Genomic DNA, 24,455 nt, shown 5'->3' with positions numbered 1-24,455 from the left:
CACGCATGTATGGCTTAAGTTTATCCTTCAATAACCAGAGAGATTTTTGTTTAATGACACTGATACTTCTTCCCTTTATCCTAAGTAATCAGGCAGTGGGAATTTAAATATGATCATTTCTAATGATGATGAGAAATATTTAGTATATTCTAGCTGGCATGTGATAGCTTCCTTTTTTTCTCTTTTCTTACTTTTTATATCAATCTCCCATGTCTGTCCTGTATAACCCCAAAACAGCCCCCTCCAGGATGCTAAGGTAGCACATCTTCTATAGTCATTAACCAACCCAGCAAGTACTTTCTATTTTTGTCTGATCAACCTTCCAGAAAGACAAATTTTTTGTTGAGAAAAAAGCCAGAGTATGCTTTACAGATGGCATGAAAAAGGAAATAGTGACAGAGAGTACAAATTGCCGAAAATAGCATGTGCCGGAGAGCTACTTTGCAATATTAGTTTATGAATTTTGCCAGCTCAGTAATGCTTTAGTGTCAGCAAACCACTTGGAGGTTTTCCTTGTTGATTCCATTCAAAGAGATATTGCATCTTAGCATACAAAGCACTATCTAACAGCAGTTGGGTCTGCTTGGATTTAGAAGTAAGCTGAGAGAGCAGTTTATATTTGCTTTTGATTTCTCTGTGTGAGAGGAATGCAGTGATTACTTCCAGCAACTTTGAAAGTCATATGCTCAAAACCAGAGAAACACGAGAAAGCAACAGAGGTGCATTGAAGAAAGAACAAGAGCAAGAGTCAGCGATTTGTTTCTGGAAGCCGGTGAAGTAAATTTACAATTGAAGTAAATACACAATTTACTTCAAGCTCACAAATAAAGCCTGGCAATTCACCCCAAAACCAGTGTGGATGTGCATTAGTAAAGGAAATATTCCAAGTGTAGCTTAAGCTTGGGTTCTGGTTTCTCCCTGATCTCATTATATTCATCAAGTCTTGCAAAGATCTGGGCTTCTTTCTTTCTTTCTTTTTTATAAATTTATTTATTTGGCTGCATTGGGTCTTCGTTGCTGTGCGCGGGCTTTTGCTCTAGTCGTGGCGAGCGGGGGCAACTCCTCGCTGCGGTTCGCAGGCTTCTCATTGCGGTGGCTTCTCTTGTTGCAGAGCATAGGCTCTAGAGCGCAGGCTCAGTAGTTGTGGTGCATGGGCCCAGTTGCTCCGCGACATGTGGAATCTTCCCAGACTAGGGCTCGAACCCATGTCCCCTGCATCGGCAGGCGGATTCTTAACCACTGTGCCACCAGGGAAGTCCTGGGCTTCTTTCTTGCCTCAGAAGGAAAACTTCCCGTACTGGAAAATAGCACCGCGCCCCATATGCTTTTCCATATGGTGAGGGAATCCAAATTTTTAAAATAATGGATCGTTTCCTAACATCTAATGGTTACTCTGAATCTGGATGACTGAAAACGTTTAAGCTTGGTGACAGCCCACTTTAATTGCATCACAGAAACTGAAAGAAACTCTAAATCATTATTTATCACAGGTGGAAGGGAATTAACCATCTGGTAGCCCAAACTCTTCTTTTTACCTATGGGGAACCAACGTCCAAAGAGGAGAGTTGACCTGCCCAAGGTCCTGAAATGAGCCAATGGCAAGTCTGAGTTGGTGTAGAGGTTTAGTTATTCTTCCCTTTTAGCCTTATTAGCAGCCCTCTCTGGAACCACTTACTTGATGTCTTTGTGAGTCAGTTTTCTCATCATGGTGCCAATCCCAGGGTTGGTGAGGGGGTCTGAACACTGTAAAGCTTCTCATGTGCGCTTTCTCAAATATAACATGCTTGATAAGTAGCAGCTTTTATCATCTTCAGAGTTGTTATCTTTATCATTATCACCGGCATCATGATTATACTTATTCCTAGTTCCATGTATGGGTCTTCACCTGGCTGCAAACATATCAATTCCAAAGTCTGAAACACAGAGGAGTCCTAATAGGGAAATAGACTGAAAACTGAAGTCTCTTCAGTTGTCTCCATAACTTGTCTACACTACATCACAATGTAGCCAAAATTTATTTCTTTATTTAGGTATCATCCATGGAGGACTTAAGTTAAATCCTTCAATAACCAAACAGAGGCTGTTTTCATGTTTAAAAAAAAAAACAAAACTAGGGGAGAGGTACCTTTTGATCCTATTGACCCAGATTGTTTTGTCTCATTTCTTTCCTTTTGTAATTATTAGGAGAAACTTCAAGGGAAAACTACCTTCTTGGCTGTCTGGGACTAAATTGTAAAAACTAAAACATTTATTTTACTGAAATTGCCAGCAGTGCAACTGAGCAGAGCAATCCCACTGGGCTTTATCTAAACCACAGCAAAGTGATGAAGAGCTAATTTGAGGTCAACTCTTCATAGGGCTAGACTCCCAGCCAACCCAGCCAGTGTGCAATCCACTGTCTTGTGTTTAGCTTCCCGACTAAACAGTTAGAAACAGAAGGTTTGTCAGACTCAGACCAGACAATGAGAATAAAAAGATGCCACCCAACCGCTCTCATTGCAGAGGCAAGCTTGTTAGTAAATGTGTGTGAAGTTTCTGTATGTGGACAACATGAATGAAACTGGCCCATACAGGGTCTTATCAACTCTGGTAGGTTAGAAGCTTGACCTGCCTCGTTTATACAAATAGAAAGGCATTCTTAGTCCCTAGATGCGGCTCACGTATGTTTAATCAACATGTTGTGAGTGAACTGAAAGAATAAACCCACATTGCTCACCTACATGCAACCAGACACTAAACTCACACATATTTGTATCTAATCCTTGTGGTCCAATGGCTGCTAGGAACCTTTGTGTCATAGATGCGGAAACAGAGACTCAGAGAGGTGATGTCACATCCCCATGGTCACTCAGCTGGAAAGTAGCAAATGCACAATTTGAACTCAGATCTGAGGACAAAGCCTGTATTTCTTCCTTTACACGCAGACCCACCCCAAACTGTGTTGCTGTAATGACAGAAATGCACCTCAATAGACAGAACTTCAGAGCAGAGTCTGTCTCAGAAAGCAGTGTGGGCTGTATCATTGGCTCCCTAAGAGGAGGCTTCCAAGCACTGGAATTGTCGGGGGCTGGAGAGGTTGCACCGGATGACTTTTTTATTGAAGTATAGTTGATTCACAATATTATATTAGTTTCCGGTGTACAGTATAGTGATTCAGTATTTTTACAGATTATACTCCATGAAATATCGTTACAAGGATGACTTTTCATGGCGTGGCCATCTATGACACATTAGTTGCTCATTCATTCATTCATTCATTCACACTTTAATTCAGTTTCCTCCTGATAAGCACTTGCACAATTTTAAAAAATGCTTTCAGTCGTTAGGACCGGAAGAAACTGTGTTTCTCCTAACACCTGTTTGGTTTCATCCAGTGATTGACACAAATCATGAACTGATTATATATAAGCGTGTGTGTGTGTGTGTGTGTATTTCCATGTTCACTAGTGGGTTTCGAGCAAAAGTTAAAGTTCCCCTCCAAAAAGTGATTCAGCCGCCCAGCCTGAGCTATATTTATTAATCAGTTGATATTATTTCTCTATTCTGTTCCATATTTGATCTCGATTTCTTCAGTTTTTCCATCTTGTGTTTCTGTGTTTATTTATAAGCTGTGTCAAATCCCTTTTGTTGGGAAAATGATGCAAATGTGCATGTGCCTTTGTGTGGATCTGTGTGGATCCACAAAAATACCTGCACGCGCCTCTTTGCTCTTCAGTCTTTAGCCTTTGAACTCCAGCCAGCGCAAAGGAATAGAAGCATTGCTGGCGTTTACTTCAATTAGAGCCAGCCAAGACAAGCGGGCACAGCGAATGTCTGTTTTCCCCATCTCTGACTCCAAGGGCAGTTCATCACAGGATTCAAGCCCAACCTCACCCTGTGTGGAATAAGGGCCTTTTCTCTTTTGTGAGCTTTAGGGTCCTAAATCTGACTTCCTTGGAAGGGAGTACAGTTTTCATCTGCCAAGGGTAACCGAAGCCGTTGCATCTGTTATGCTGATCCATCCAGAACCCTTGCCAGATCTAGTATGCTGATCAATTACGCTGACCTGATCATACTAACATGAGCGTGAGGATGCCTAGAGCCAAAGGCTGGAAACCAAAGCAATAGCAAGGAGCTGCTCAGACCAGCCAAAATGAACCAGGACTTATTCTATTAGAGAGAATATTCCATTTGCTCCAATAATGAGAACTCAGTCGAGATTGGTTAATTCAATTCTGCCCATCTTATCAGATTTATTTTTAATGAAACCGAACAATAGTTTCATTTGTTATGTTATTAGTTTTCCCAGTAGAAGCAACGAGACTCTAACGTTGAAAGGGAAGCAGACAAGCTTTGCCCAGTGTCTTTGGCTTATCAGGGATGTGAGCCAGTTTGGATATTACACAGTGAAATGCTTCTGTCCTCTTCTGGGTCTGCTGTCTTGCTCATGGGACTTAGAGCTGTGAGGCCATCTTTTCTCTTCTGTAACCTCTGTGTGCCTCATCTAATCTCATCATTCCCTTGTTAATAAACCTGCCAGGGCTCCTGATGGCCACATTTCCAACAGTTGCTAGCTGAGTGACATTGGCAGAGTGGCTTAACCTCTGTAAACCTAATTTATTTATTTTTCATTTGCAAAGTGGTGACAATATAAATCACTCCAGAGCCTTCTCATAAGAATTCAATTCAATAGTGTCTTACAAAGGTGTAATATTTGGTATGTAGTACGTGCTCAATAAATGTTGGTGTCATCTTATTTCTTTGTGTGTCCATCTACCTCAGGACATAATTCACTCCTTCAGGGGCAGAAACTACATTTGGGATGCCTGATTCTTTTTTTTTTTTTTTTTTTTTTGCGGTACGCGGGCCTCTCACTGTTGTGGCCTCTCCCGTTGCGGAGCACAGGCTCCGGACGCGCAGGCTCAGCAGCCATGGCTCACGGGCCCAGCCGCTCCGTGGCATGTGGGATCCTCCCAGACCGGGGAACGAACCCGTGTCCCCTGCATCGGCAGGTGGACTCTCAACCACTGCACCACCAGGGAAGCCCATGGGATGCCTCATTCTTATGTGCCTGTCTTGACTTGCTCAAAGCACTGAATAAATACTTGCTTAGTTGAGCTGACTGCTGTGTCCCCAAATGTGGAGTTCCAATCCTCAACCTACTTTATTGTTTTTCTTTGCCTCTGAAACTTCTAGAATCACTTTCTGTTGCATTTTTGTGATGTCCACCCTGATGAAAAAAACCAAACAAAATGAAAGTCTACCATACTTAGTTCAAACCTCAATGTTAAGGTAAATGATAGTCGTCTTACATTGGCTTCCCTTCTCTCCCTGGGCAAGTGACTTATTGAGTGAAGGAACGCAGAGAAACTTACAAAAGGATGAGGGAAGGAGAATAGGGGAAGGCAGAAGGCTAGACAGAGATGGGGTTTCTGGAGAAGCCTAGCCACAACTGATCCCACAAGGATCTCTGGACTGTTGGTCGTACCAGCAAGTTTTCCCACCACCAGGAAAGGGGACTGGGCTGACAGACACACACATCACTTAGACATTGCGTGAGCATCACTCCGGTGGGAAAGTGTGCACAGTCCTCTAAGCATCCTCAAGGAGGTGGCTCCTGCCAGTGAAGTTCATTTTGCAGGGAAGGGTACAGCTCTGAGTGACGAGCAGCAAAAACCTGCAGAAGCTGGGGTGTGGGGCTGTGACCTGGTAAGAAGGAATGTAAGCCTCGTCCATAATATATGCTACCAGAGCCAAGGAAGACGTTGGGTCTGGAATATATATAAGAGGCTTTTGGTCCAGCAACTCAAAACTTCCCAGAAACAGTGCAGCCTCAGGCCGGGAGCCAAGCGATGCTTGGAAACAGCTTGGTGACATTCAAGAGGTGAGTCATTTATTATTTCTTAGAGAAAAAAAAAAAGGATTTTGGCAGTGCAGCTCTGATACCTTAACCCCATCCCCATTTTCATTTTGAACATGTTTAATTGGAGTGTTGCACAATTACTTGCATGTCTATTCCAATATGGTGTTTACTTACAAAGCACTGTGGGCCATGTCAGCAATCAGCCATTTTCTCTGACGCCTGTCGTAGTGCTAATTACAAGCGGACGCAGAATACTTTTTCTGACAAAGACACGGGAGCGTGGCACAAAGGTTTCTCCAACATCTCTGCATGTTCCCTTCATCTGGATCGAGCTCTGGTTGGCTTCCATAAAGCCGATGCGACTGCTCAAAAGAAGGTTTGCCAGGAATCAGACAAAGACGGTATAAGTTTCTAACCATGGTCCAATTGTATTGTCATGTCAGGGGCCCCACTCCCAGACTGTGTTTCTGGCCCTGGAGATTCTGAAAAGTCAGACCTGTGAGCAATAAATCACAGAGCTGGAAATCCTCTGTTTCCTTGCAGGTCCTGCCAAACAATTATGCAGTGAAATGTTCTAATTGTACTCTGATTTTAATGTTAATACCCATTTTCATAATTTCTCTGGATCTTTAAGAGGCTGTTTAATACTTGCCAAAGAAGCAAATCAACTAGAAGGAACACCCACAGATGGCTCAGGTTTCCCATTAAGCCGGAGCACCAAGATTGGCTTTGTTTCACGTTTGGTTTGGGCAGCCGAACTGTTCACAAAGAAGCCGGCCTGAAAGCTTGCCCAGCTCTCTAAAGGGCCACCTTGAAACCAAGTCATCCCGAGTGAGTGAATAACAAAGGGGAGCAAAGTGGAATGTCTTCTAATTGGTCAAATGCAGGCCTCTGGCGCTCAGTTCCTACCTCCAGGGCCTCCCCCTTTATGCCCCAGGATGGCTCCGACCGCCATATACGGGTGCATTTCTTCAAACTTCGAGGCTCAGAAACTCTTCACTGAAGGCCCCCAAGCCTCTACCGAGGCAAGAGCTGAATGGAATTGTGGGTGTATCTTCCTAGCACTGGCACGAGGCCAGTTCTCAGTGAGGGCCCAGAAATGAAGCACAGAGTGGGAGTTTCTACCCAACAGGGACGCCCCTTCGTTTAATCTCAGTAACCTGCGCTTCTGTCAGTAGGAAAACATCACCTCATCACGGTCTGCTTGCCTTCTCCCCCACTGGATGTAGAAGTCCCAAAGAGTGTACCTGAGCCCTCTGGTTCTCTTTCATGGCATGTGATACTTCCCTGATTCTTTATTGGTAAAAAATATCTGGATTGGCAGAAGCCTAATTTTATCTGCATTCAGTTAAAAGAAAGGCTGAGTGGTTCATGTAATAATGGGAACCATGATAGGAAACAGAATAGAATGGGATCAATATTCTCTCTTCTTTTTTCATCCTTCACCTTTCTATGTATGAGCACTTGACCTCTCAAATAATAATAGCTTTATCCTTGGGCTGGAACGATGGCTGCTATAGCTCTGGGCTCTCAGCTGCGTAGTTTTCAGAAGAAAAGGGAAGGACCCTCTTTCTAAGCTCCAGCTCCCAAAACCCCAGGAAAGGACCGTGAGGCCCACATTTCAGTCACATGACCACCTCTGGACCAATCACTGGGGTCCAGCATATGGAGCATTCTGATTGGCCAGTTTGCATCAGGTGTCTGCACTTGGGTGAGGAGGTGGGGGCCTGCTGCTCCATTTGACCCTGTGACAGAGCCCTCCCCACGGAGAAGGGGAGGAGGCAGCACAAACGCAGTCGCTGGGGAACATTTGTGAGCCGAGCTGTCGTCCCCATCACAGTTTCTACTACACATGTCCAGCACAATTTCTAATTCTTATTTTTACATTTATTTAGTGCCTGTCTCTACCATCAGACAGAAAGCTGGTTCTCACCATAGACAACCTAGCTTGTGCAAAATGAACACTTATTAGGTGAACATATGACTTAATCTCAATAGCTTCATCTTAGGGACTTGGGGAAAAAGAAGATGAAATTCCTAGAAATCCTCAGGAATTTCCCATAAGTCGTTCTATACTTTTTATAACGCTATTATGTGTTTTTTAAAAACAATAACAGATGACCATCATGATAAAAAGTGGATAATTTTTTTTCAACGATAGGGTTATAGGAGATGGCTTAGAGGTTTTCTGTAACAAAAATGCATTATCATGCATTTTTAGGAACTGATATATTGTGACAAGGTTAGATATTTCAGTAATATGTAAGAGTTCCTGATACAGACATTTCATCATAGAAATCGTCAGCAAAAATAAATTTCAAATAAGAATCACTTTTAGCTCTTCTTCTCCGGAAAGACACCAAATGGATGATGTCAGTGCTGCCGATGGGCCCGGAGGCCCCGGGGGCCCTGGAATGGGAGGCAGCGGTGGCTTCCATGGAGGCTTTGTCAGCGGCGTCCGGGGCCAGGGCTGAAAGCCACGGAGCTCGCGGAGGCGAGGCCGAGGGCAAGGAGTGGCTCCCCATCACTAACCTGGGCCGCCTGGTCAAGGACATGAAGATCAAGTCCCTGGAGGAGATCTGTCTCTTGTCTCTGCACATCAAAGAACCTGAGATCGTTGACGTTTTCTTGGGGGCATCCCTCAAGGATGAGGTTTTGAAGATCACTCCTGTGCAAAAGCAGGCCCGTGCTGGCCAGCGGACCGGGTTCAAGGCATTTGTCGCCGTTGGGGATTACAACGGACATGTTGGTTTGGGTGTCGAGTGCTCTAAGGAGGTAGCCACTGCCATCTGTGGGGCCGTCATTCAGGCCAAGCTCTCCATTGTCCCCGTGCGGCAAGGCTCCTGGGGGAACAAGCTTGGCAAGCCCCGTACCGTCCCTTGCAAGGTGACTGGCCGCCGTGGCTCTGTGCTGGTGCGCCTCATGCCTGCCCCCAGGGGCCCTGGCATCGTTTCAGCCCCTGTGCCCAAGAAGCTACTGATAATGGCTGGAATTGACAGCCGCTACACCTCTGCCAGGGGCTGCACCGCCACGCTGGGCAACTTCGCCAAGACCACTTTCGATGCCATTTCCAAGACCTACGGTTATCTCACTCCTGATCTCTGGAAAGAGACGGTGTTCACCAAGTCTCCGTATCAGGAATTCACTGACCGTCTTGTAAAGACCCACATCAGAGTTTCCATGCAGAGGACCCAGGCTCCAGCTGTAGCCACAACATAGTTTTCTATGAGAAAAATAAAGTGAATGAAGCCAGTTTAAAAAAAAAAATCACTTTTAAAATGGAGAGATAATTCCTCAGATGTTTAATATTTTAAAATTATCATTCTTAAGTTGAAACTTTAAAGCGCAAGACGTTCAGTGCCCAATCCAATATCCTGATCTTTCTTTTGTGACAAAATGGTCCAGACGTGGAAAAATGCCTTTCCTTTTGTATTGTCATTGGTCGAATTGTTAAGGAAGAGACCAAACACATCTTGGGTTGGTTTTAACACCCAAAGTTGGGTGTTAGGGCTCATGTTGTTTCATATATGTGCCCCTTCCCTTTTTTAAAAAAAAATTATTTTATTTTATTTGTATTCTTGGGTGCATTGGGTCTTTGTTACTGCGCGTGGGCCTTCTCTAGTTGTGGCGAGTGGGGGCTACTCTTCATTGCGGTGTGCAGGCTTTTCACTGCGGTGGCTTCTCTTGTTGTGGAGCACGGGCCCTAGGTGCGCGGGCTTCAGTAGTTGTGGCTCACGGGCTCTAGAGCGCAGGCTCAGTAGTTGTGGTGCACAGGCTTAGTGGTTCTGCGGCATGTGGGGATCTTCCCAGACCAGGGCTCGAACCTGTGTCCCCTGCACTGGCAGGCGGATTCTTAACAAATGCGCCACCAGGGAAGCCCGCCCCTTCCCTTCTTAGAGATAAATCATCCTATCTATCTATCATCTATCTATCTATCTATATCTATCTATCATCTATCCATATCTATTTTTCTGTCTTTCTATCGCTATATATCTATCCAAGTATGTTTTGTCTTACAAACCTCTGTAGCCTACAGTGAATAATCAAACCCTGGAATACACAAGTGCACATTATTGGATAGTATTTGAATAATGCAGTGATTATAGCTCCTAGCAAGATTCACAGCCCTACGAAGAATTACACGTTGAAATGGACTATTTAACGACTTATTTTGCTTCCAAAATTTGCTATTTCTTGGAACACCACTCATAGTATTTGCATATGCTATGCATGTAAACTCATTAGTGCTTATTTTACTTTCAAGAATGATTTACCACGAGCAGCAGAAAGGGCCATGAACACACCCTTGTAATGGGGCAAGAACAGCCAGCAAGACTGACTGACTTGTTCATAACCCCTTTTCTCCTATGCGTTCCTGTCCACGTTCCAGAAAGTTTACTCTTTGATTTTACATGTCAGTGTTTCCTGCTCTTGCTGTTCACCAATGTCAGTGGATCCTTCAGTAATGTCTCTATGCCAGGAAGTTATTCCCACATGGAAACCCTAAGCCATGCATGGCACGGGACCGACAGCAGTGGACCGAAGTACGTCCTTGAGACTAACTACATCAGATTCCATATAGCTCATGCCTCCTACGTGATAAGCGCCCAATGCTTATGGTAGGTGACATTGTATAAATTTTGCAAATAGGGAAATTGAGGCTCACAGGAAACTTGCCCAAGGTCACAAAGCTATAGAATGACAGAATTGGGTTCAATACTTTATTACACTACCTGTCATCCCTTCAAGCATCGGTATTTATATTTCCTTAAATTTCTATGTTTTTATTTCTGTCTGGAGTGCATGAATGCTTATTTCTTTTGGCAGTGCTACCACTGCTATTATTATGTATTTTTAGATTATTTAGGGAATGCTTAAAATGCACGGTGCCAAATATTTTCTACATTCACATGTAGAAAATGTAATCCTTCCAATAGCAGTCTGATGCCAGAACTCTTATTATCTCCATTTAACCAAAGAGGAAACTGAGGCTCTGAGATGCCTTCCCAAAGTCTCTTGATAAGTTACAAAGCTGATTAACGAAAGCAGTTCTGTCTCATTCCAAATCTTATGTTCTTTTTTTTAAATATATAAATTTATTTATTTTGGCTGCGTTGGGTCTTCGTTGCTGCTCGCGGGCTTTCTCTACTTGCGGTGAGCAGGGGCTACTCTTGGTTGCAGTACTCAGGCTTCTCAGGCTTCTCATTGCAGTGGCTTCTCTTGTTGCAGAGCATGGACTCTAAGCGCGTGGGCTTCAGTAGTTGTGGCTCCTGGGCTCTAGAGCGCAGGCTCAGTAGTTGTGGCGCACAGGCTTAGTTGCTCCGTGGCATGTGGGATCTTCCTGGACCAGGGCTCGATCCCGTGTCCGCTGCATTGGCAGGCGGATTCTTAACCACTGCACCACCAGGGAAACCCCCAAATCTTACGTTCTTAAACACAACAACACATCACTTCCTGCAATCAGGAAATGATACCAGCTGTATCCTGGAAGTAGGTGGAGTGACATTTGACTCAGAGAAGGGGACTTCTGTAAGCTTCCAGGTGTGAGATTTGCGGTGGGGATGGTGACCTGGGGGAGTGAATGCAGTGAATGGCCAAATGGTCCTGGGATGCTAGAGCTGGGAGGTCTTCTAGAGACCATGTAGGTTACGGAACAGAGGGGGAGGCTAAGGCATTCAGGATTGCAGAAGCTAAGAATGTTTTAGCCCTCTGTGCTAGGCGGCTCTGAGCACGTCCCAGAAATTTACTCATGTAACCCTCACAACAGTCTCAGTTACAAATGAGAAAACTAGGCACAGGGAGATTAACTAGCTTGTCCAAAGTCATTCAACAAGGATGTGACAAAGAAATGTGGGAACTAGTGTCTCTGCCCTGTCCAGCCCCATCCCTGGGGCCTTCCTCCCTCTGTGTGCCTTGAGTGCGGGGTGGAGTTCTACTGCAAAGGACGATTCTTGACAATCCAGCTGCCTGATCAACTTATTTTTAGGGGAAGGGAGGAGTAGGGAATGATTAGTGACCTTAGTTCTTTCTCTTACAGATTCTTAAACTCAAGTCGCGAGTATTTGCCCTGAATGGGCTGGGGGTTTGGTGGGCACAAAAATTTCATTTAGGACATTTATTTTTCTTGGAGAGATTGTGAGGGCAGGTGACAGACTCATTTCTACAATCCCAGGTTAAAACTAAAATCTGAAGCAAATGTTCACCCTAGTGCCAGACACCTAAAGTGCTTTTAGACCCAGAGACACAAGCATATCATTGTGCTATTATTTGCAGAAGTGGTCAGCTCAGCTGTGAAGGGATTGTTTCTTTCAGTTCTGTTTAAAATCACGTAGGCAGGAACTAAAAAAGCATTTGGCTCAGGGAGAGAGGACTTTTAGTAATTTACACCCTTCCATTATTATAAGGCTCGTGTGTGTGTGTGTGTGTGTGTGTGTGTGTGTGTGTGTGTGTGTGCTGTATATACATCACATTCCTTTTGGCAAGTAATGCATTTAATTAATCTACGTGGAGTTTTAGTACAACATAGTTGATTAGCATAGTAGACACAGTGCCTTTTTAATATAACAAATCTACTGAGAAATATCCTTAGCTAATGAGCTGCATCATTTTGGGAAAGTTTGTCTTATAACTAATGTATGAAAATAACACTGTATTTTTTATGGTGCATGCTCAGAGCCAAATAAGTCATCCTGGGTATGAATAGAGTTCTAAATCTTCTACAATCTGTACCCGCCCCCCCCAGTCTATTTTTTTTTTAACGTTTATGGGTTGATTTCTCTTCTATATGATTTCTTGGCAAAGAGGTAGAGCCAGAACAGACTCATCAACTTTCAGTAAAGGTTTTTTATAGGTCATCTGAAGGCAGAAGGAATATTTACGACAGACAAGTTATGTGAATTGTCTTCAACCCCTTTGTACATTTGGGGAAGAGTTCACTTATATTCCAGCAAGAGTACCCACTGATGGGTACAACTTCTAGCCCTCTTCCCAGACTAGTAAAGGATGACTCTGCCAGCTTCAAAAGGGAATCTCTTTCACTACAGTCCCATCACAGAAATGACATTCTGACCTTGTGACTTTAGTCTTCCTTGACTTATGTTGTGGTTACATCCTGTAAGTTGAAAATCTCAAAAGTCAAAAATGCATTTAAGGGACTTCCCTGGGATCCCACATGCCACTAAGCCTGTGCGTCACAACTACTGAGCCCGCGCACCACAACTACTGAAGCCCGCGCGCCTAGAGCCCGTGCTCCGCAACAAGAGAAGCCACCGCAATGAGAAGAAGCCTGCGCACCGCAACAAAGAGTAGCCCCTGCTCGCCGCAACTAGAGAAAGCCCGCGTGCGGCAACGGAGACCCAGTGCAGCCAAAAATAAATAAAAATAAATAAATCTATAGAAATTATTTTAAAGAAAAGAATGTATGCATAAAAGTGGTTAGTATAGAGAATTAAAAAAAATACATTTAATACACCTAACCTACTGAACACCATAGCTAGCCTACCATAGCCATGCTCAGAACACTTACATTAGCCTACAGTTGGGCAAAGTCATCTAACACAAAGCCTACTTTGTAATAAAGTGTTGAATATCTCATGGAACTTACTGAATGCTGTACTGAAAGTGGAAACCAGAATGGTTGTATGGGTACAGCATGGTTGTAAGGGTAGTGGTTGTTTACCCTTGAGATCTCGTGGCTGACTGGAAGCTGGGGCTCACTGCCACTGCCCAGCATCACACGAGAAAATCGGACTACATGTTGCTAGCTGGGGAAAAGATCAAAATTCAAAATTTGAAATATGATTTCTACTGAATGCACATTGCTTTTGCACCATCATAAAGTCGAAAAATGCTGGGTCTAACCATTGTAAGTTGGGGACTGTATTTCATTATTCTAAGCACCAACCACATTGTTCAGACCTTCAGCTAGAATAAGAGATGAGAATGTGAACCAATGCTCAGAAATTCCATTTTGATTCTTCTGAGGGTTGATGACCTGTAGAACATTGAAATGCCTCTTAAAAATATACCAAGGTCTTTTTTTTGAAGTATAATTTATACACAATGAAATGCACAGTGTGTGATCATACAGATCAACCACATTTGACAAATTCACATACCTGTATAACCCATATGCCTATAAAGATATAAATATGCTCATCCTTCCAGAAGCTCTCATATTTGTTTTAATTTGCATTTCTCTCGTAACTAATGATGTTCAACACTCTCTCTTGAGTTGATTGAACTTTGGTATACCTTCTTTTGTGACGTATATGATTAAATCTATTGCCCATTTTTAAAAATTGGGTTGTATGAGCTTTTTCTTTTTAATGTATTCAGCATGTAAGCTCTTTGTCACATATATATATATATATTTTTTAATTTTTTTAAATTAATTAATTTATTTTTGTCTGTGTTGGGTCTTCGTTTCTGCGCAACGGCTTTCTCTAGTTGTGGTGAGCAGGGGCCACTCTTCATCGCGGTGCGCAGGCCTCTCACTGTCGTGGCCTCTCTTGTTGCGGAGCACAGGCTCCAGACGCGCAGGCTCAGTAGTTGTGGCTCATGGGCCCAGTTGCTCCGCTGCATGTGGGATCTTCCCAGACCAGGGCTCGAACCCGTGTCCCCTGCATTAGCAGGCGGACTCTCAACCACTGCGCCACCAGGGAAGCCCTGTCACATATATTTATTATGAATATTTTATCCCAGTCAACATTTTGCCTATTTATGATATGTTTAGCACCCTTTGATAAACAGACATTTAAAATTTTGATCAGGTTCTGTTTTTTTTCTTTTATAGTTAGTATTTCTGTGTTCTAAGAAATCATTGCTTACTGCAAGGTCATGAAGATATTCTCTTATGTTTTCTTCTAGAATATTGTTTTAGCTTTTGGGATAAGTCTGTGATCTAGCTCAACCAATAAGAGTGGGGGAGTGGTGAAGATTTTTGTTTTGTTTAATATCAGGGGTTGTTGAAAACACTCTTATTGATTGCTTTGTCACCTGTGTCAAAAACCATTTGTTCACATATGTATTTTTAGACTTTCTGTTCTATTCTACTGGTCTGTATGTCTATCCTCTTACTGTCAATTTATGGTAGATCTTGAATCCAATTAGAGTATATCCTTTAACTTTTTTTCCTCTAAATTGTTCTTATTCAAAATTGTTCAAGCTCTTCTTAGTCTTTCGCATTTCAATATACATTTAGAATCATCATGTCAGTTTCTACAAAATGTTTTTATGGATATTGAAAAATATTATGCTGAATCTGTAAATAAATGCAGAAACAATTGACATCTTAGTACTATTGAGTCTTTTAATACATGAGCATTGCATAGTTTCCATATTTTAAGTCTTCTATAATCCTTCTTAGCAATATCTTACAGTTTTCGGTGCATGTCTTTTGTTAAGTTTATAAGTATTTTATATTTTGCATGATTTTGTAAATGGTATTTTTCCCAATTGTTCTTTGCTAGTTTTCAGAGATACAATTGATTTTTGTATATTAATTTTATCTTTTACAACTTGCTAAATTTACTTGTTTATTCTAGAATTTATTTTTTTTGTAGAATCCTTTAGGTGTTTTTACATGTAAAATCCTGTCATCTGTGAGTAGAGTTTTATTTCTTCCTTTCAAACTTTATAACTTTTGTTTTATTTTATTTTATTATACTTGTTAGGACCGCTAATGCAATATTGAATAGAAGTGATGAAAGCAGACATCCTTTTTTATTTTTGGCCTAATCTTTGGAAGGAACCATTGAATTTTCACTGTAACTTCAATATTAGTTGCAGATTTTTGGGGTGAGGTATTTGTTATCATTTATCAAGTCACACAAGCTACCAAGATTGCCAGTACAAATGTTGACATAGTTGCTTGAGAAATGCAGGGACTCCAGAAGGCAGTTTACCATCATCGGCCGACATTGGACAACCTCCTGGCATCTACGGGAGGCACACGCAACGTCATCAGTGATGATTGCTTTGCGTACATTCCCATAAAACTTTCTGGTATCTTTTTGTTGAATCAAACCATCTGTGAAGCCAACCAGAACATTTGTCAAATGAACAACATGGTCTTGGCTTCTTGGACTCATGGATCAGCTTTAGGTGGCTGAGGATGGGGTATTTTTTCCTGGTTAGTCCCAAGAGGGCTACAGTCCTGGATGTGCATTTTTTCCCCCAAGGGCTAGGGATCTTTTTTTTTTTCTTTTCCTCCTGCTAGAAATAGCCCTCATCAAGTGTATTCCATCATGATTAATTAAGATCAACAGTATTGCCCTGTCCAAACAGATGGTGCAAGCTATGATTAAGGAGTTAAAGATCAAAGAACAAACAGCCCCTTCAACCAACTCTGGTCTGTTCCTGAGTCCTATACATCCCTGTAACCTTGTTTTCTCTCCTAACCCATTTAGTCAACAATGAAAGGTGTTAAACTTAACCAAGAGGAGAACTGTAAAACAAAATAGGCACAATAGAGCATTCCCCTTGACTTTGACCCTTGAATCTTTTCTCCTCCCTATTTTTTCCACCTCTTCTCTTCCTGAACTTGACTGACAGATCTCAAGGCTTGCAATCTCTTTAATGCACTGCTGGATAGTTATCAGAATGGGATCACTAACACTCCTGCACAAGAGGCATGATAAAATAGAAAAATCTCTAACTTTTCCAACCATACCTTTACAGAAGTTAAAGGTGAAAACTGTTACATGTCCAATCTGTTCCTGAAGTCATGTACCCCTCCCTTGTCCTCACCCTATAGAATTCCAACCTCGCCTTGAGTTACCAAGTTCAGATGGTCCCTGAAGCATATTAGCCAAGTCAAGTCTTTTGCTCTATTTGAGTCACTTAAGCTATTTTCTTTTTAATAGTTCAAAGTTGAGAATTTAACAGTGTGTAAGAATTTACCCTGTAGGCAAAAGAAATTGGGCATATGGGTGAAAGTAAGCCTTGGAGTATTTGGTGAATTAAGTTATTTGGTACAACTGAATCCTGGAACTCATGAGAGGGGAAGAAGGGGTTAAATGGGGCCAGGTTATTAAGAGGCATGAGTACCATATCGGACTTTTAATTGTAGGTGCTTCATTAAAAATTATTGAATGAATGAATATTTATAAGACAAAGACTGGAGAGTGTCACCTGGAATAACTTATAATGTTCCTTTGGAAGAAATCTTAGTCACCAAGAGCTTTGCTTATTTAATTAATTTACTTGCATATTTCTTTATTTTATTCTTAATAGCTAATTTAGATTTGAGAAAATGCTCAAGAAATTAGAAGCCGGACACAGTGTCCAGTTTGAGTTTGGTTTGTAGAATATGGCAACTGGTTGGACTGTAGGAGTTTGGGAAATTATTGAGATTGAGTTTCAGTTCAGTCATATCTACTTTGTGTGAGAAATCTCTCAATCTCACTCAACACACACACATTTTTGGTCATATTTATCCATCAGTAAAATAGAAGATATCTTTGGGCAATTCGAAGTAATTTGGAAAATGTGTGCTTCTTATTCTTAATTTTGACTCAGGTCTCTATCAAAGTCTCATCAAAATGGGTTCTGAGAAGTAGATTCTTTTTTTCTCACTTTAAAAAAAATTCTTTTCCATGATGGTTTATTACAGGATACTGAATATAGTTCCCTGTGCTATACAGCAGGACCTTGTTGTTCATTTATTATATGTATACCAGTTTACAGCCGCTAACCCCAAACTCCCCATCCAATCCTCCTCCACCCCCTTCCCCTTGGCAACCACCCGTCTGTTCTCTATGTCTGTGAGTCTGTTTTTATTTCAAACATAGGTTCATTTGTGTCATATTTAGATTCCGTATATGAGTGACATCATATGGTATTTGTTTTTCTCTTTCTGACTTACTTCACTTAGTATGATCATCTCCATGTCCATCCATGTAGCTGCAAATGGCATTACTTCATTCTTTTTTATGGCTGAGTAGGATTCCATTGTATATACGTACCACATCTTTATCCATTCTTCTGTCAGTGGACACTTAGGTTGTTTCCATGTCTTGGCTATTGTAAATAGTGCTGCTATGAACATAGGGGTGCATGTATCTTTTTGAATTATAGTTTTGTCTGGACATATGCCCAGGAGTGGGATTGCTGGATCATATGGCAACTCTAGTTTTAGTTTTTTGAGGGACCTCCATACTGTTCTCTATAGTGGCTGCACCAATGTACATTCCCATAGGAGCGTTCTCTCTCTGAGAAGTGGATTCTTATATCATGTGAGTTCTCCTGAGACTTTTTTCTCTCCCCTGATAATAATAATGGCTAAAGGATACAGTTTTGTGTCAAGCACAACCTACCTTTCCCTAGGCAGGGTCTCATTTCTTTCTCTAAACAACCTTATGAGATATGTTTCATTGCTCTGCCCATTTTTCAGATAAGGAAACTGAGTTTCATAGAGGCAAGTGGCAGATCAGATGTGTTGAGTTTATGTAAATTATTTTTATCCTCATTGGTCAGCTGGGCATTAAGCAGTCAGTGTCATCTGGGGCATCAGTCAAGGAGAGAGGTTCAGAAAAATGTATGGCCCTGGGATTTAAGGAGAGTGCCTCAAGGTGAGACATGAAAGTGGTACAAGAGACACGCATAGCTCTTCAAGTTTACGGTGTCTTCCTCTGTCCACACTCCCACCTACCCAACCCACACTACATCTCAAATACTCTCATTCTCAAGCAGAGACATGGATTTGATTACATTGGTTCTGAAATGCCCCCAGGCTTTCAATGAAGTCTTCCTTTTTCTTTTTTTTTCAGCAACAATATATACATTTTTTTTCTTTTTCCCCGTTACATTTGGAAATCTGTCAGTAGAGAAACATTGTCCCAGTGGAGAGCCATGCCAGGGAGTCAGAAAAATGTACATATCTGTTGAGTTAGATCACTCAAAAGTCCTGAACCTGCCCTTTCCCCCTCTGAAGGCAGGAATGTCAAGACCATCTTCTTCCTGCAGGAGCCCTTTCCCCCCAAACCCACCAAATTTATCAGGCTGTAGAAAGTACCTGGAACAAGAATAATCACAATGGCAATAAGGATAAGCTTTCTTGTACCCCAGATGCGTGAGAAGCATAGCGCTATGGATTTTACTTATTGTATCATTTACTTCTCTTCATAGCCTTTGCGGGGGGGGTGGTTTCATTTATCCTATTTTTATCATATGAGGAAACTTTGGTTCCTGAATGTCAGGTGACATCTCTAGGGTCACCCAGAGATATAATGGGAGACCCAGGCTTTGATACCAGATCAGTCAGACTCCGAGCAAGTGCCATGGACCCTGATAAGATTACAAATCCAGTTATCATCCCTCAGGTGTTATGAAATCCATACTTGTAGAAAATAGGTGAAAAGTTCATAGTAGGGCATCTGCAGAGCATGGGTTGGCCAAAGAGTTTGTTTGGGCTTTCCTGTAACCCAATAAATAATTATTTGAAGAGTCTTCCTTTTCACCTATCAGTGGTCATTCTGGCTTACACACAGGATGGGACAGTGGAGGGTCATGGTTTGCCAGTGTGGGATCACCACTTCTGTGAACAAATAAACACAGGGACTCTAAGTGTTGCCTTTCCTGTGTTGGGAAGGAAACATTTTCTTTCTACCCTTCTAGGTCCTGTGGCTGGTCTAACAATACAAATGAAATAAGGCAGATTAACAGGAGAAAAACAAATTTAATTACATACTACACACAAAGTATACAATTTAATGAGTTCGGACATATGTATATACCACCAAAACCATCACCCAGATCAAAATAGTGAACCCCCAAGGGTTTCCTGGTGGCCTTCTGTAGTCCTTCCCTGTTCTACCCCCATCCCCACCCTGGCCCAGGGCCATCACCGATCTGCTTCCTGTTCTTACAGTCAATCCCATATCCTGGTGGGTATTCTTGCATCCGACTGTATTTTATTTATTATATTTTGTTTTTCCCACTCTGTGTGTGGAAGACAAGTAAACAACACCCAGAAGTTTGGGTGGATGCACTCCTGGCCTTCTGAGCAGCCCCTGGGTGCAAGGCTTCCCTTGAGTGGCATCTGGACACCACCCCTACTCCCAACGTCTTTGCATGGCACTGTCTCTTATTGATGGTTTCCAAATCCCCAAGAGTCAACACACCAGGCTTACAGGACAGAGAGGAGAGTGATGGAGAGAGAGAGCCTTTGAGAGCAGCCCCTCCCGAGGTAAGGAGCACAGCTGTTCGGTGGATGTGTTCCTGGAACTCACATGATGTACGGTACACAGTTGCACATGAATCTTTTACCGCTATGCTCGCAAAAGGCTTTAAAAAAAAGAACATACATATGGCATGTCACTCTTTCCCCATAGTACCATCCTCCTTTATTTTAGAGCATGACTTCTCCAGAAGTGAAGCGGTCTTGGAGGTAGTGAATTTAAACAGTTTGGCATTGGATTAGGCCCTGATTTAAAGTTTTATTTTTAATATTAAAAAGAGGAGTGTTACTTTTATATCCAGGAGAAGCAATGAGTTAACAAATAAAAAATTGATTAGAGACAGGCTGCTATCTCTGAGATGATAGTATGATGTTAGAACTCGGCTTTCAAAAGCCTAAAACCCAGTCAGTGGGTCATTAGCTCAGCAGGCAGTCAAACTAAATAAGAGCGATTTCGGGATGGGCAATGTCTGTGGTCTTCATTTTTTCAAGGTTTCAAAAATTAGCTGAGCACTTTCCCAGATGGAGAGAATACTTATTCTTAATGGCTACGGTCATGGTTATGTTGAGTAAATTAAATTTCAGTGATGCTTTGGAGTCTTACAGGCAGTGTTTCTTCCCCAATTTTACTAGCACACGACGTGAAGAGAAAAGTTTGGAGAAGAAATGAAGTATTCTAGTATTACTCAGTTCATGTCTGGGATGAAGTTTTCATTTTAATCATGCCATTAAGCCCCAAGGCTGGAATTCAAGGTCATGGATTATAGCATGCATGCACTTGTCGTTTTCATCTACATATAGGGACATTTTCCTTTTTTGGCAATGCCACACTCCTATGCCCTGATGGGTTGTTCCTTGTCTTATACCATAAGAATGGAAACCTCTATGAGGATGCTAATCCAAACTTGGCCAATCAGAGCACCCCAACCCTCCCAGGCACAGTGATTGGTCCAAGGAGGACCAATCAGAATCCTTCCCTGGCTTTTGCTATGTCTTCACTACATGGTTTCACTGTGTGAGCAAGAAGCCATAACTTTAGCTGGTTTTTCTAAGATGAAGCAATATAGGTTCAAGGCTGCCAGATGGCAACTACCCCACCAAACGGAGGGAGCAATTGGAAGTATGAAAAAATATATGAGGGCTAAACACAATGTGAAACAGAGCGGAGGGATGGAGAAAGATAGAGCTCTGACAGCATCGCATGCTGGTGGAGTCAGGCATGCCTAAAGTCAGGGCTTAATGTTTCTTGCTGTTGTTGAGCCAATCTGAGTTGGGTTTCTGCCCCTGCAACTGAAAGGATCTATGCTAATCTCACATTATACGGAAAGTCTTTCCCCCAGGTAGTCTGAGTTTGGGATAAAAGACTGACCTCCCAAGGAAAATCATGCTCTACATTTTAGTATTGATACTTTAACTTTCCCAACTTTTGAGTTCTCTTGGAGATTAGAAAGTACCTTTTAGCATCATTTTGGGTTGATAGGGCAGTTAAAAGAGTACAGACGTTGGAATCCTTTAGACCTGGGTTGGAATCCTGGATTTTTCAGCTAACTGCTTGGGTGGGTCGCTTCCTCTTTTTGAGCCCCAGGCTCCTCGTATGTAAAATGAGGATGGGTTAGTAATAGTTCGCAGAGTATGGCAACCCGGCCCACCTAGATAATTAAATCAGAACCCCTGGGAATGAAGTTTAGGCATGGATTTTTGGCAAAAGCATCCCACCTGATTCTACTGTGCAGCTGGGTATAAGAACCTCTAGAGTTGATGAGATCTAAGGCAGGAGCTCTCAAAGTCTAGGCTGCATGCCAATCACCCTGACTCAACACTAGCCACCGAAATTCCAAAGCTCTGTGGAGGGTGGGTTTTGGTACCTATAAGACTTTGTGGGGTTTTTTTTTATTTATTTTTTTAAAACACATTCTTTTTGATGTGGACCATTTTTAAAGTCTTTATTGAATTTGTTACAATATTGCTTCTGTTTTATGATTTGGGTTTTTGGTCGCAAGGCATGTGGGATCTTAGCTCCCCGACCAGGGATTGAACCTGCACCCCCTGCACTGGAAGGCAAAGTCTTAACCACTGGACCACCAGAGAAGTCCCCATTTTGCTTTACTTTAAATCCTCTAAACCAGGAAGGAACAGAACTTTCTAGATGGTAATATATTGAGGCTAATGAAGGAGAAAAGGAGGGGTGAATATTTAGTGCACATCTTCTATGTTCAGAGCAGTTTATGTGCATTTTCTTACCCTTTTCTCACAACTGCCCTTCAAGGTAATTCTATTTTTCTCTATTTTACTAACAAGGAAGGGGGGCTTCATTTGGTTAAGTGCATTGGCCCACAACCAAGTGTAGGCGCTGAGATTCACACCTGGGGTAGAGTGGCTCTAATGCTGTGTTGCCTGGCATTGGGGGGGATGTGCATTTGCGGATCTGCAAACCCAAAGCAGAGTCTTCCGGGCTGTTTTCTGGGTGGCGTGCATGCAGACTCCAGAGCACTATGATGGTTTCCAAGAACAGTTTCAATAGGTGAGCATTCTCCGTGGTTCTCCAAATTCAACCTAGCTTGGAACTCCCTCCTGCCATTAAAAAATCCAATGTCTCACTTTTTAACATGGGGTTCGATTTTTGTTGCCAAGTGGGAGGTGAGTGACTTTTCCAGAACCAAACCTCTCAGTGCTACACACCGCATTTAATTCTCACCAAAACCCTTTCGTTTCACCCACATGAAAATTGAGCCCCAGAGGGGCTGATTAAGTTGGCTAAGTTTGCACAGTTGGGAAGAAGATAGATGATAACAGAGTTGAAATGTCGATGGAGAGAAATTTTTAAAAAGAGACAAAAGACCTCTCTACCCACTGAATTTTGCTGTCCGTGTTTCCATTCGGGCTACTGCATGTCTAAGTCTCTCAGAGCAAATGGAAATCACTATTATTTGCTTATATCAGCTTTCATGAGTCATTCTTTTTCTAAGTGATGGAAAAAATGATAAAAAGAAAGGAGGATTTTTTCTTCTACCAGGTAGGGCACAAACAATTTTGAATTTCAATCTCAGAAGATTGCAACTGACACTGAAAGTTTTGTGGGTTTTTCATTTTTCCTTCTTACCTCCTTTTCTCACAAAGCAAAAGCTTGTGCTCTGTCTCTCGATGTCTCTCGGTCTTTAGGGGGAGAGGGGAAGAACAGGGCTTGGGAAAAAAAGGAAATAGTCCAAAGAACAATGCATCATCTAGTCATGCAGTTTAGGAAAATAAAACAGGGAAAAGCAGCAGCAAGCCAGTTAGCTGACAGCCCTGTCCCGCTGAGCGGCAGTGTCCTATGGTGCTGAAATCCTACTTGCAGTAATGAATTTCCCTGCTGCTCGGCAGCCTAGGAGTGTTTGGGGGAGATAAAAATCAAGCTGTATGCAGTGCGTCTGACCAGTTTTTCAGTTCCGGACAACTTCCTGGTGTGGCTGCAGAGAGTTTGCCTTTCCGGATGTGAGCATGAGGGTTTCGTGCGCTGATCTGAAATTGCTATCTGCTTTTTTTTTTTTTTTTTTTTTAATTCTCCTTTAAGGGTTACTGGAGTCTGCGTGCTTTCCAACCGTCACCTGCCCGCAGCACCACCGTGACCCTACTTCTTGGGTCTCTGCTCTTGTTTTCTACCCGCGGTCCTGTTGTTTCTTCTTTCTTAGAGGCTGGGGAATTCTCTTGCTCTCCCTGGCTTTTTGCCTCATGCAGGCAACGCACCATCTGCCTGGCTCAGTCAGAGAGCTGGGATGTCAAAGTCACAGGCACGGGCTGGGGACCCTGAGGATAATCATGGGAGGGTGGTCTGCACTCTCAGAGGCGGACTCTGGGACCATCCTGATTTCCACCTTTTGAACAAGTGTAGGAAGTCATGGCCAAGTTACTTACCTGGGATGCCGCAAGGATTAAGTGCCAAGTGTCTGTATTGTTCAGCATGGAGCAGCAAGAACTTTGGAGCCAGACAGCCGATGCCCAAGGCTTGGCTGCACCATGTAGAGCCGTATCCCTTGGGCATCACCAGGTTTGCTTAAGCTTCTGCTCCCTGGTGGGTAGAGCGGGTAATAATAGTACCTACCTTGCCAGTTCTTGAGGATTAAATGAGATCATAATAACTATGATGTTGATAAGTTCCATTTGCTGATTGCTTCCTCTGCCAGTATCTATGTGCTTTACAAGAACTAGCATATATATTTATGGTCCACTAATGGGTATATTGTAGCTATGCTAATGCATAAAAATAAACATATTACATATTATAAAGCTTTTGGTATCCATGTGTGTATACAAAGAGATTTTGGATGTATAAACTGTATAGATTATACATACATCTGTATGTATAATTGTGTTACATATCATATAGATATGGAATATATATTATTTGAATCTATGCAATATATATGGACACAGATAAATTATACAGATAGATATAGA

General features: G+C 42.3%; 1 pseudogene; it reads left to right on the top strand.

The window, feature by feature from the left end:
- Positions 1–8,205: 8,205 nt before the first annotated feature.
- LOC114894312 lies at positions 8,206–9,061 on the top strand (annotated as a pseudogene).
- Positions 9,062–24,455: the final 15,394 nt, after the last annotated feature.

This window comes from Monodon monoceros, unplaced genomic scaffold (assembly GCF_005190385.1).
Source record: "Monodon monoceros isolate NGI ecotype Baffin Bay Population unplaced genomic scaffold, NGI_Narwhal_1 Super_Scaffold_13, whole genome shotgun sequence".
NCBI classification, from domain to species: Eukaryota; Metazoa; Chordata; class Mammalia; order Artiodactyla; family Monodontidae; genus Monodon; species Monodon monoceros.
This window is presented reverse-complemented; position numbering and strand designations above follow the sequence as displayed.